Genomic DNA, 14,323 nt, shown 5'->3' on the forward strand with positions numbered 1-14,323 from the left:
AGTCTCTCACCTTCGTGTTTTGTGTGAAATAGTCTCAGTTTTTAGCACCCTCTCATAGCACCTCCATTCACACGTTGACCCCTTTTTTCAAACCACTGTTGACAACCACATAACCCTGTAAGAGAGGGTGTCAGGAGCAATCTGTAGACATTGCTCGCTGGGAAGCCTCCCCGAGATACAAGTCTGATATGTCCTGCTCGAGATATACACTCTTTTCACAGGGAGGAGCTTGTGTTTGGCTGTTCTTGTTCCAATATGATTTTTTTCTCTTTTTTTATTTCTCTCTCTTTGAATCTACTCCTCATACCAGTACCTGCACCTTACCTGAACAGAGGTTCAGGTAAGGTGGGCTTTCGGTACATTGTCCCTGACTCGTGTCCCTGTGCGTCCCTGAGCTTTGGGCAAAGAAGAGACAGAGGAAAACGAGACAGAAAGAGTGATGAGGGCTGGACACACAGAGGAAGTGGATGACATAAAACAGATAATACAGACTCAGCAGGTTCAAAGCCCCACCATGGCCCTGGAGGCCTGGTGCTGTCATCTATATTTAATCATGTATAGATGACCACTTCTACACAGCATATACAGTGGCAATACAAAGTGTGGGAACCTTTTGGAATTTTATGATTTTCTACATTAATTTTGTCATAAAATGTGATTTGATCTTCATCTAAGTCAAGATTATTAACAAATATAATTTGGATAAAATAATAACACAAAACAATGTTTGATCTTTCATGTCTAACTTTTTGAGTTTGCTTCCCACAAGGAGAATGTGCTTATGTGAGCAATGCCTCGCCAAAAGGAGCTTTCAGAGGATCTAAGATCAGGAATTCTTAATTTACATAAAGTTGGAAAGGGTTACAAGGCGATGTCAAAGACTTTACCAGTTAACAGTTTGGCAAACAATCTACAAATGGAGACACTTTGGGACTGTGGCTACTCAAAATGACCACAAGAGCACAACAAACAGCGACAGCCAAGGACGTGAAGGCATCAATGGAACTGACTAACATCTGTGCTCATGAGTCTACAGTACGTAAAACATTGAACAAGCAGGGTGTCTATGGCAGGACACCACAAAGGAAGCTGCTGCTTATTAAAAAGAACATTGCTGCATGCCTGAAGTTTGCCAAAGAGCGCACTGACACACACAGCAGTATTGGCAAAATATGTTGTGGACTAACGAAACTAAGATTGGACTATTTGGAAACAACACACAGCACTACATCTGGTGTGAAAGGGTCACCGCATATCACCATGAAAATATCATCCCCACTGTAAAGTATTATGGAGGAAACATCATGATTTGGGCCTGCTTTGCTGCATCGGGGCCTGGAGGGCTTGCAGTGATTGAGGGTTTATCAACAAATTCTTCAGGATAATTTGAGAATGTGAGTGATGCAACAGGACAATTAACAAAAACACACACCAGAATGACTTCAGAAAAACAAAATCCACCTTTTGAAGTCAGAGCCCAGACCTCAACCATACAGAGATGCTATGGAACAACTTAAAGAGAGCCACACATGACACGTCCAAAGAATATAACAGAACCAGTTATTAAGTCCAAGGGTTCACATACTTTTCCCACTAGCACTATGAGGTTTTTATGGTTGTTCTGGTTATATGTTTCTTGTTACTGTAATAAAATATGTAAATATGTTGTTTTAACTTAAAAATATTAGTTTAAGTTGAAATTTCACATGTCAAAATTAAATACTGCATGTTGGGTAACCAGCATGTGTTTGGTTGATTTCGGAATAATTTAGGCAGTAATACAAAGATGGTAATAAGCAATACACTTCTACGTGTTTTTTCTCTGTGTTGATAATGAAATCAGCCTTTAAAGATTACACTGAACTACATACCATGTTTTTCTACTTTATTTCCACTATACTGCTATGTCAGCTGGACTGCATGTGTGTTCCACCCATTCAAATTTTTCTTTCTCTCTTATTTAAACTCAGTTCAATTCAACAAAAAAATCATTGGCATGGCATTTAATTAAAACATTTTTATCAAATAGATACAATTAAATTATTGTGGTGCGTGGTACATGTCAGCTTTGTTTCAGCACTCGTAAATATGACCAGTGCCCATGTGCACAAAGTATAGTCTATAAAGAATTGGTCTTGGCATGGAAAAAACCTGACTGGAGAAACAGCTGGGAGCCAGGCCTTATCTCCCAGCATCAGTGCCCGACCTCATTAAACTTCTTACTGGATTGGAGCAAATCCCTGCACACAGGTCCTGAAACTACAAGTGTGGATGTTGTTACAGCAGCAAAAGGGAATTTAAAGGAATTGAAGTAAAGATGAGACCAGCTAAAACTATTAATCGTGAATTATTACTTGAAATCTATTGGTCAAATCTTTTAACTGTTGTTTACAAAGTAAACTATTTCCAAGGCACCAGGGCTGAGGGTTGACCTCTCTCTGTCTCCTTTTAAACAGACATCAGATCGTATTACATATCTTGAGGAGTGAGATCAGTCCTTTAACTGATATTCCTGAACTCGAAAGATCCTGGGCTTGGACAAAATTCCTCATACTTCTCCGTAGACCCAGAGCATATCCTCTGGCTAGTAACAAATGCATTAGCATACCCATAAAGACCGGCTTTATCTTCTTTGATTCCCACCAGGAGTATTTAGAAACTGTAATAAAAGCCAAAGCCAGAGTATTTCTCTGTAAACACAAAAGGAGTCATGAAGGGCATTCCCAGCAGCACAGAGGGACTCAGTGGTGAGTGTATATGATGTTTCTTTCTCTGTCTCTGTGAAGGTATTAAAAAGATTCCTAGTAATTCTGACAGACATCCAATAATCTGTTTATATCATCATAAATGATACATAATGTAATAAAAACATTAATAAAAGCTGATAATGTGTTAATCAGCTAATAATCTACTGCACTTACTGTAATACATTTTTACATTATCACATTATTATCATAATTATATTAAATTACAATCCATTTATCAAATTCAGAAATGCAGAAATGCATAATGTACACAGCCAATACAAAAAAACTTAGCATTAGTGTGTATTGCATTACATTCAAGGTCACCATCTGAGATACTAACAAACATGTATGCACCACCCACCACCCCCCTCATGTGGCATGGCGGTGAATTAAAGAGGGAAGCAGCAACACTCTTTCGCCCTTTCATTAATAACAGTGTCTGTTATTATCAAAAGCCACACTTAAATTTAGCAAGCATGAGAGAGGAAGTTCTCCCTCTAAACCTCATAAAAAAAAACAAAGTTGGTGGGTGGTGAAAGAGAAGTTTCACATCTGTGGCAGAAGAGTAAAATACAGGACACATGAGCTGTAATAGCAGTCAGCCAACACGTTTTGCCACCACACTGCTTTTTCTGTCCATGTATGATGAGGGGGTGCATGCATCTGTTTGCAGTTGCTTTAAGGTAACAGCAGTTATCTTTTTGAAGTATGTTGTATATTTCTAGCGTGCTTCCACATGTGCTGTGTGTCTGCATGCGTATATCAGTCTGTGCAGTTTGTGTGTGTGTGTGTGTTTTGGGGTTTATCAGGACTCAGGTCTGAAAACAACCTCCATATTGTTCTCACAGAGGCCTCTGAAGTTGCCTCCACTCCATCAAGTCAGTGTGTGGTTGCCCGGCAACCAAGGGTCCAGTGTTCTCGAGCGGCGCTGTTTGTTCCCTACGAATGATCCGCCAGAGAGAAGGGAAGATGGGCGGCGGTGGGGATGAGAGAAGGAAAGACACAAATTGGTAAATGGAAGACGCAGCCTCGAGGGGCCCTGAATCAATGCCTGAGCAAACAAGCTCTGTCTGTCTCTCACAGCCGCCATGTTTCTCTGTTGGCTGGTTCTTCTGCTTCTCTGTCTTACCTTGCTCTGTCTGACCCTCTTTCTGTCTGATAGTCTCTTATTCAATTTCTACTATTTTACATGCATAAATCGTTAACTGCAATTTTCACTTTAAAAATTTTCTTAATCCCTTTTAAATTATTTAGCTTTTTGTCTCACCCCAGAGGCTATTGCTTTTCAATTTCTCCTTTCCTCCCCACTTCTATTCATACATTTTTTTGTTCCTGCACCATTAATAAAGACTATGTCTCACAAAATAAAAAGCTGATTTCTATTTTGTAACTGACTCAGAGCAGAGAGAGCAGGTTATATTCCTGTTTTACCTTGGTGTTTCTTGTGCAACAGCCTCAGTAGAAATTATGCCGTACTTTGTAGTATTACTATATTATTGGGGTGAGTGTTGCGTACAGAAGAGAATGATGTTGTTCTCAATTTGTAATAACATATATATGCATTTTGTTAAATGCCATTAAAGTAATTGTAACCACTAACTTAATAATGGGAACCCAGTTTTGAAACACCTAAGTTATATTTCAAAAGAACACAGCAAAGCAGCGGTATACCTGCTAAACATAAAGAAGGAAAGTAGCCAGGGAGAGAATCTAATGTGATGCGTTCATGAAAGCTGGTCAGTTGTTGTGTGCTACTTATTTACAATATGGTGCTTTCAGCAACTCAACATGCAGCATCAGTGTGCAACTGTTGTCATCACAAAAGCTGTGATGGATCTGTCGTACGACCTGACCAGTACCAGACCAGCTGTAAAAGCTTGTTACCCTGTTGTGGAATTTAATATTCTTCCAACAAGTTGCCAAAGAAAAAGTGGTTGCAGCTTTATCGGAAATCACTCAAACTCCTCTGGAGTAAGTTCTGTTTTTGTTACTTTACTCCCACCTGCAATGGCTTTATTTCTCCTGATAGGCTGCTATCAGCCAAGGTTTTTGACAATTCATTTATGAGCCCTAAATTCCTGAAATAGCTTAAATGGCTTGGTTTGCTCAGAAACCATTAAACGATCATAACACTGCATGTACTCCATAGGTAGATTTGTCTTTTATTGCCTTGCCATTTGTCATCAAATAAACATTTTGAATCATATTTCTGAATTGGATTTACAATACTGCCACATAGAGAACATTTAAACTTCACAATGTGATCTGTAAATCCGGGAGATCCTTCTCAGCCAGACCTCTCAGTGTGGCTCCACAGTTCACACAAACGCACACAAAATGCAACGCCACAGCTCTCATACACTGTGTACAATCGAAATAAAGTCAGGCCCTGCTGACTTTCACAAGCCAAACCAAAATAACTGTGGTTTGACCAAATCATTCCACAGGCCGGGCTAAGACAGCAATGATCAAAATGCAGATTTATACAGTGTTAAGTAATACTTTGAAAATGTGAGCACTTTCATTTTGAGGTCTGTGGAAGCTGCATGACATCAGTGCATGTCCTCACAGCTTCGTGAAACACTGGGGTCACTGTTTAGAACGCTGTCATTTGGGTAAATGTTTTGAAAGTGTCATATTAAATGAAGCGCCCTTGTTCTTTGGAGCAGTATGTGAATGAATCCTGACAGATCTCGTTACGCAAAAGGTTCAGAAAAAATCAATTTGTTAAAGTCGGTCCCAACAGAGTCAGGTTCAAAGGAAACACTGAATGCACACTGAAGCATGAACGTGTACCTGGCCTTTCTGCCAAGTTCAGCTTACATCAGCGTTGAGACCTAACCAGCTAGAGGCCAGAGAACACACACACACACACACACACATACACACACACACTCACAGCTCCACAGAGGACACAATGTACTCAGCACCATCTCTTGTTCTTCTCCTCCCTTTTCACCCTTTCCCCCTTCCTTAACCTAATTATATCTGTCCTTATCCTTCTTTCTCCTCCCTTGCACTGCAGTGCTGGCATTCTCACCACCACTAATGACACGGTGTGATCTCCACAGAGTCCCCAGCCAGCGAGCTTGGGTCACATATGTCCTATATCTTCTCCTGAACACTTCCATATGGAAACATGCCACCCATGCCAGGACCTGACACAAACACGGCACTTCTGCGGGGAAGAAGGAGAGGAGAGCGACGCCGAGATAGACACTTTGACAGAAATCGTTGGGTGAAAGACATGAGAATAAACAATAAGGAAAACAGAGAGAGAGGTGGACATCGAGAGAAAAGGGGAAAAAATAAGATGTAAACAGAGGACTGCAGAGAGAGAGAGGCAGAGAAGGGAGAGGAACAGCCAATTAAAACCAAAACACAGAGCGTGTGAGTGCGATGGAAAAAGAATGCATACCAGGTCTACTTTTTCCCTGTCTGGCTGTTGATTTAGGCAGACAGAAGCAGTCATAAACAGGAAAGCCCAAAATGTTGAAGCACAACTGCATGTCTCTGACTCCCCTTCAATCTTTTAAGAATTTCCAACGCAGGATTTACTGAAATGTGGTTGAAATAGTTCCTCAACCCTCGTCGATAGCTCAAAAATTATATGTAACTATTCGTTTTTAGGCTTAAATGCAGTTTAGTACAATAATTGTTTAGGTTTCTTTTATTCAAGAGGATTCTCCTTGAAGACAGAAAGCCTATAATCAAATGTGTCTACATGTTATACTAAATACAAAGTGAGATTTTAGACACTCACTCTCTTCTGAATGATGTAGAAATTAGTGTAGAAAATCCCACTAATGTAATAAAAACAAAAACATTTTTTATTTGAAAGATATGTTATGGCCGATTTGACTTTCTGTATATACTGTACTTCCTCCAGCTTCGCTCATACATTTTAAGACCAAAATGTTTTTTTCCTGTTTCACTCTGTTACGTTTCTGTTTTGTGTTTCTTGGCGGCAGCACAACAAGCTTGAAAAATAGCACTGACGTGAAATCAGCACATGAAGTTCGTATGTCAAACATGTTAGTGACAATGGTACCAATCATCTCTGTTTATGTTTCGACCAGCTTAGCTTTATCACATTCACCAGCTGTAGTCACTGTTTAAAGGAATAGTTTGGATTTTTCGTAGACTTAAAACAAACTTGAGGTCTTGGTTAAAACTACGTTTTTGTTTCATAGAGTGAAGATATCCCTCCACCTCAGCTCCGAGAAAACACGAAGAGGATCATTTTCTTAAATAACATAAAACTGAAAGACACCAAAACAGTTCAGCTTAGTGGGAATGTTAAAGTTTCATATGAGTCTGTGCCGAACTTTGGAGTGCATTTTGTCAAAGGTCTGATACCTAGTGACTGGGTGTGGAACAAAAACAGCAATTAGGAAAGGTGGACCTAATTTTAACCAATGTGTGCATTGACAGATGCTTATAAATAATTATTAATCGTAATTTATTAGTTTTTCATTAGGGTCTACATTTGAAAAAAGTAAGCTGTAAAAGTATAATATTTGCCTATAAAGCATTAAAAAATCGTTGTGTTTGGTGCAGGGTCAGATCATAACTCCAGAGAACTGACTAGTGCTGCTCCAAGCCCAATAGCAGCTGAGGCAGACTGGTGATTTTCAGTTTGTACTATACAACATCATGCAAGAGTAGAAACAGCATTTTAATAAGTTCTGGGTGGAAACATCTGTAAAACTGCCCTTTGAGTGAATACGATCATGCATTTTTTTAACCTGGTGATAAAAATGTGGATTTCTATTAACTCTGATTGCAAAGCTTCTGTGGTACATACAAAAAACCCTTAAACAACATACACAAGCATACACACTCTTCCTTTAACAAAATTAATTGCTTGCTACAATTCTGAGTTGAAGACAAATGAAGAATAGGCAAGAGACAGAAGGAGACAAACAAGTTGGTTGCCATGCAGATGCATGTGGAGGTTGTGAGAATGCTGCTCCACCACTAATCAGCCCATCACCCAGACAACATCAAGCTTGTTAACTTTACAACTTACAGCGATGATGGAGGGGTGATGAGACCTCAAGCAGGAAGAGATGCAAACAAGAATACAAAGTGATATGCATGCAGCTTTAAAACACATACAAGAACAGGTATCACAAGTTTTAATTATGACAGAATTACTAATATGTGTGAAGAGTGCAGACATGGGAGCAGATGCAGAAACACGCACATGCAAATACACACGGTGACAGGTAAATAAAAAGTGTGAGTGTGTCTTACGTGTAAATGCAATGTTTCCATTGCCTGAGCTGGCTTTTCCTCCAGGGATGACATATGGCATATGGAGTGCTGTGGGGGCAGAACAAATCTGTTCATATGTATGTTACTGAAGTCGTGTCCTCCAGTGCCGCCTCGAATGTACACGACTTACAGGACATACCAGATACACAAGTAAATACAAAATGCTGGTTCTATGTAATGGCACACATGTAAATACATTTAAGTAAACATGCACTCTCACCATAGTTTAAATGGAAACAATGTAATATGATCATTTATGGATAATACACGTGACCTTATAAACATACAGTATTATGGGAAATCTTAGCAAACAAATGACCACATGAGAAATCACCTGTCTTTGGACTCCTGGACTTTGTCCATCAGCAAGAGAGTTTACTGTAATGTTGTGGGTCATAAAATCAAAATACTGAGCTGAGAGATGCTCCAAAGCACTGTCGAGCTAAGGGGAACCACGCAGTGTGATGATTATTTTCTGTGGGTTTGCTATTAAGCAGTGCTTCACACATAGTGGTTTGAGCCAATACTATTACAAAAACATTCATTAGCACATCTTGAGACAAGACAGTCAGTATATGTAACACTCACCCAATGAAAATCTTTGTGTAGTCATTTGAACTGTTCAAACACAGGCAAATACTGTATTCTAACTAAAAAGTAAAATGATCCCTTTACTTTCACTAAAGAGACCGTCGTCTCTTTTAATGCAGTAACAACGTAATGGGATTTTGAATGTAACCTACCAACGCGTCGGTGAGGCAGCAGACCAGTGATCACGGGGGAATGTAAACTTCCCTGTGCTTCACGAAATGACAACACAAAGTCACAAAACACTAAAAGTGACATATCATGCTCCCATTACCCACTGATAAAGTGATAAAGGTGCACTGGGAGAAAAATTGGAAAATGCTGAAACTGTGTCCTTGACACACTCTTTTCAATCCTTTTGCTACTGTTGTGTGATTTTCCACCAAAGCGTCATGCGTAGAGACCGTCGTTCATGTCATGCTTGTTTCTTTTGAGAGACAGTTGTTCATACTTTGTGGTGAGAGTGAAGTCGGGGCAATCTGGTCTCTTAATCGGGGACCATATTGGAGCATGTCTGTGTTTGTATCTGTTCTTGTATGTGAGGCAGCCAAACACGTGGTGCACACACTCACACACACACACGAACAAACAGACAAACACAACATGGTCTGCAGATGTACTAAAGTCACAGCAGTCAACAACACAAATATCATCAGGTGCCATGTTTGGCCTTATATACTTCAGATTTGTCCAGAATAAAATGCACATTGCTTACTCGGCACCATGTCAGTGTCAGAGAGTAAAAGTTTGTTTTGGAGGATGTGATGGGCTGATGGTAGTGGCTCGGTGAACATATGATCCGAGGAACTCTCATTTGCAAACATACGTGTCCTTGAATTCTCTGTTCCTTCACCACAGGTTTCCATGGAAACCAGGCAAAGCAGGGAGGCTGTGTGTGTGTGTGTGTCGTGTGTGTGTGTGTGTGTGTGTGCAAGAAGGAGAGGATGAGGAGGAGAGTTTGCAGGTAAGAAAGTGCTTGCACCTCACAGAGCTCACTTCATTTTTAACACCTGGTTGTTCCCATTAAAAGTCTGAGCACAGAGTGATTTTCACTGATAAAAGACTGTTTCAGGTAATTGGCTGGAACCACAGACATGTACATTTTAAGTTTAAATGGATATAAAAACATACAGCGAGGCAGTGGTGAAATGTGTTTTAAAAAAGTGGCAGTTTTGTAAACAGCCAACACCTCTAGAGAAGACCTTCTGACTTTGCCCTGGACACCAAAGACAAAGATCAAGCACATAAAGCACTGGGTTCATTCTAAGGCAGCTCTCATCAGGCCCGGCAAGACCAATGATGTATTCACAAGCGACAGAAAGAGAGGTCCCAGTGAATTTTTAATGAAAACTCTGTTTGAAATTTTGAACAAGCTCAAATTGATTCATGATTTTTTAATGGGGCCTGCAGAAGCTTCCAGAATCGCTGATTGTTTCTCCCACGATGAACAAACATCCACAGCAGGGGTAAGGGAAAAAAAAAAAAAAGAGGACACGAGTCTGAGAAATTTCTTCAATTTTCTCCCCCACACAAATTTGAAGAAACCAATATCCTGTCCAGTCAGACTTGATGTTATTGCACATAACTCAATGACATTGAAAGTCAAAGACTTTTAGGATGTGTCATTCTCTCTACTTGCTCTGCTTGTTTTAAATTGTACAGCTGGATTCAACACTTCAGCTTCAGCGCGGCTGAAGTTGGAGTGAGTGACTTCACATTTAGAGAAAACTCTGGGGGAATATGATTAGTCACATGTAAATATTGAGCGGTGAAGCAAGTTGCTTAGTTTGGCGTAAAGACTGGAGACAGTTACGGCTGGTCTAGCTCTATTCAAAGTAATATAACTTACTAGTACCAACAGGATTCATTGATTGAAAGGTACTGTGGAATTAGTTTAATCTGTACATAAACAGAGATTTGTTTAAAAAGTGATATGAAGGGAAGCTGACATCTGTAACATTATCCAGCACACTGACAGCTTTTACTCCAGGCCATGCTAATTACTCCCTGACTCTAGCTTCATACTGAGCTCACAACTATTAGTGATAAATAATCAGGCCTTCTGAAGTGTACTCAAGTTGAGATACTGTTCCAATGTGGGGTAGAATGATATCAACTCTAAAATGATTGAAAGCTCTCAGCTTATGAACACGAGCCGTATTCTTAAATCAAACGAGTTGCCTGTTCCATAACTTTCCACGTTGCCTACATGTCCAACTGTATAAGAAGTGGAGCCCTAGACTTTAGATTTAACATTTTCCAACACAACAATGGGGGCGTTACGATCGTATCTGATGGAAAATGAACATTTGAAAATCAAACCCACAGTGTTGAGGAGTTGATGCAACACAGTGATAAACATGGACCTGTCCCAAACTATTATTTAATATTAAACAAGGTTAGCTTGTAAGTGTGGGATGAATATACTGTATGTAACGATGTTAATCCTACAGTTCCTTAAACATACTGCATGCAAATGAATTCAAACTAAATATGTGCTGATTCAAATTCATTTGAAATTTCCAGATTTTGAAAAGGAGTAAAAAATATTCCCTGATTTGATGCATTGTGTGTATTCAGTAAGAAGACTGAGTATAGTATAGATGTTAAAAATAAATGATACTGATAAAACAAGTTACACTGGCAGATGCTACATATTCTTCATGCATGTGTGTTTCGAAGCAGAGGGGGTCCGGTTCTTGCCAGTAAAACCTATAAAACAGTCTGCGTGTCCAGCGCAAGCACGCTTTAGAGCAGAAGGAAACTTTCACAACAATGCCTTCTGGTTCGTGTCCCATACCAGAGAATTCCTGCTGTTCTCCAAGTGCTCTGCTTGTGCTGCTGATTGATGTGGAATGAAAATCAACAACAGTCGAGCATCAACGAGCCACAATTATTATTACCAGCAAAACGTTAAGCCTGCTCTGGCTTTTTGTCAACACAGGATGATAGAGACATATTGAGTAGAGATGAAAATTTAAACATCTTCCTCCAGCGACCTCATCGCCTTATTTCAATATTTGAGCATCTCTGTAAAACGCACATCTCAAACAGCACTGTGCGATTATCCCCAGCAGTCCACATCCCAAGCAGAGTGCGGTTCAGCTGTGAGGCAGGTGTTGCCAGGTATGATTTTACACTCCTACTTTGCCGCGTAAGCTCACGATATGTTTGTTTAAAGACTGTCTGCAGTCTCACCGGAGGAAGATTCTAGGATTCAAAACTTGGCCTTGCCACATACAGCGGTTATAAATCATGAGCCTGGAAAGGTTGCAGCCATTGCTTTGTAAAAGAGGTTCAGGTGTCCACCGGTTCCCCTCCCCTGCACTTAATTTATATTACAGGTGTAAAGCAGTCTCTGCTCAGCTATAGGAGTCCTCCAAAGCCCTCTGGGACTCTGCTTGCCCCGGCATGCAATAATTTATGAACAAAGTTGCCAGGCTTTACGAGACAGGAGTGCCAAGATTGTGATACCTTGATTCATTCTGTACACGAACTCGGGCTGTCTAAAATATAGATCAAAGATTGTGGTCTGGGTATAGATTAAGAGAATGTAGAGGAGTAAAGATGGACTCATTTACAGAACCCATAATGCAATTGAATTTTTTTGTTTAGCGCTTGGTGCAGACACTGAGTCAGTAATAGAACAGAGTCATGACATTTTGGAGACAGGTTTGCATAAAAAAGAAATCAAGCCTTGGGTGATCATTAGAACAGGGAATCTATCTGCTCTATGTGAAGACAAGCAGCCCGGCAGCTGAGATCCCTTCTCTGCCTCTCAATGTCACACTAACCCTCCTCTGTCGCTGGTGCATTTCATTTTGCTTCCAATCTCTAAGTCTCCCCATTCCTCTCAGTCAAGCGGCTCTTTCTATCTTTGCATCTACAGTACAAGGAAAGCCACATGAGAGGACCTGGCGCACCGTATGATGGGAGCAGAGGCCGCACACATCATTCAGCCCTGGCAGATATTTGTTCTCTTTCCGTAGAGGAGGGCAACACTATTAGACTGCTTAGAGCCATCCATCATCCTCCGCTCTGACTCTGTGATCGGTAGCATCCCTCTTTCAACTTTTTGGAGGTCAGAGGAGCAGAGTGAGCTGTCTCGGCGTGGCTGGCATTTCTGCCTCACGCTGGTGGCGAGGAGCTGCGAGGCCGAGCGACAACAGGAAGGAAAAGGCTGGCATTTCAGAGAGAACAGACACGGGGTCAAACTAATAGACTGGTTTCTGACAACAAACACTCAGGTGTCACCAAGCACGCGTTGAAGAGATGGCGGGGGTTGGCGTGTACAGGTGCCCCTACTGGTTGTGTAACAGCAGGAAGTAGTTCAAAGGCTCCCTGTGCGAACACAGCGGACATTTACTAACCTTCTGCTGTCTGTCACTGTGTCACACAGAAGCACTGTTAGGAAATATAGATTTTCTGAAGACTCTGCTTCTTTGCACCAACTTCTGGCTTATTCTCAGCCTTATATGATCTGCAACTGTGGAAGAGTCTCGTGAAACGTATATTTAGCCTAAAAAGTATTCCAAAGATGGCAAAAGTGATGCCATTCCAAGATGCTCATTACTAGATGAAGCTATATCTGACACACGGGGACTGAAATGGGAAATTAAGAAAGACAGTACATCAGTTTCCAAGAAAGTTAATGCAGCCAAGGCCCATCTGTGTGTCTGCTGGGTTTCAGAGCAAGTGTGTACAGACACAGGTGTTCACACAAACAGCTGCCTCACACATGAAAGACAAACATCAAGAATCAAGAAAATGTCAGGTAATAAACGAAGGAGCACAAAGTCAGAATCACTCATCAGTACAGGCACAGTGCTGCAGTCCAAGGCCTTTCTCTGGTCCCCATGTTAACAGAGCCGTCATGATCTCGGCCACAGACAACACGAAGGCGCTCTTCCCAGAAGTCTCAGGGATTCACATGCCAGCTGCATCATTATCTCCTCTCACCTCAGCTCTGCCTTGTTTCCCTCACAGTAGCTCTCTGGGCAGATTATTGGTGAGTCCCTTCTTGACGAAGTTGGCTTGCTGCATCAATAACGCCCATCCCTTCACACAAAGTGACAAAGAATACAGTGCAACAACAACAACAACAATCTAACCTTTCTCTCTACAATAAACCTGAAGTGAAGAGAGGCTGCATGTGATGCCATCACTCCTTACTGCAGAGATCGAGCTATGTCTGGATCTTGTCTGCTCATCTCTGTGGTTAAATTTACCAACTTAGCATCAGTGTAATTGGCAGCGCCCGGGGGGGGCGAAAGTGAGAACCTGACTTGGCAACATCTTTTTCTAGCAGAGCATACATGTCAAATCAGACAGGACACCGGCGGTGGTGCCTACACTGGATGCTTAAGAACTGTCATACTAGCAGTGCCACAAACCGATGTGCTGAAGTAAAAGTCAAAAAGTAATTTTATTTGTTGATGATCTGCTTCTGTTATTGAGAAGAACACAGGTGGGAAATGATATTTAGTTTGAACTGCTCGTTGCAGCTGGTGCGGATACAATTAGCAGTTCACATTTGACATAATACTATACATAGAAGTATATCATGATAAAGTAAAAAGGCTTCATAATGAAATTTAGTGACCAGCCACAAACGCTGCCTTCAGTACCTCCACTGTCAGGTGCTGCTCAGGTCGATAGTGACTAATATTCAGAGACAAACTAACTCTTTTTACACATTTCAAAACATC

The sequence above is a fragment of the Anabas testudineus genome, chromosome 10 (assembly GCF_900324465.2).
Source record: "Anabas testudineus chromosome 10, fAnaTes1.2, whole genome shotgun sequence".
Classification (NCBI taxonomy): domain Eukaryota; kingdom Metazoa; phylum Chordata; class Actinopteri; order Anabantiformes; family Anabantidae; genus Anabas; species Anabas testudineus.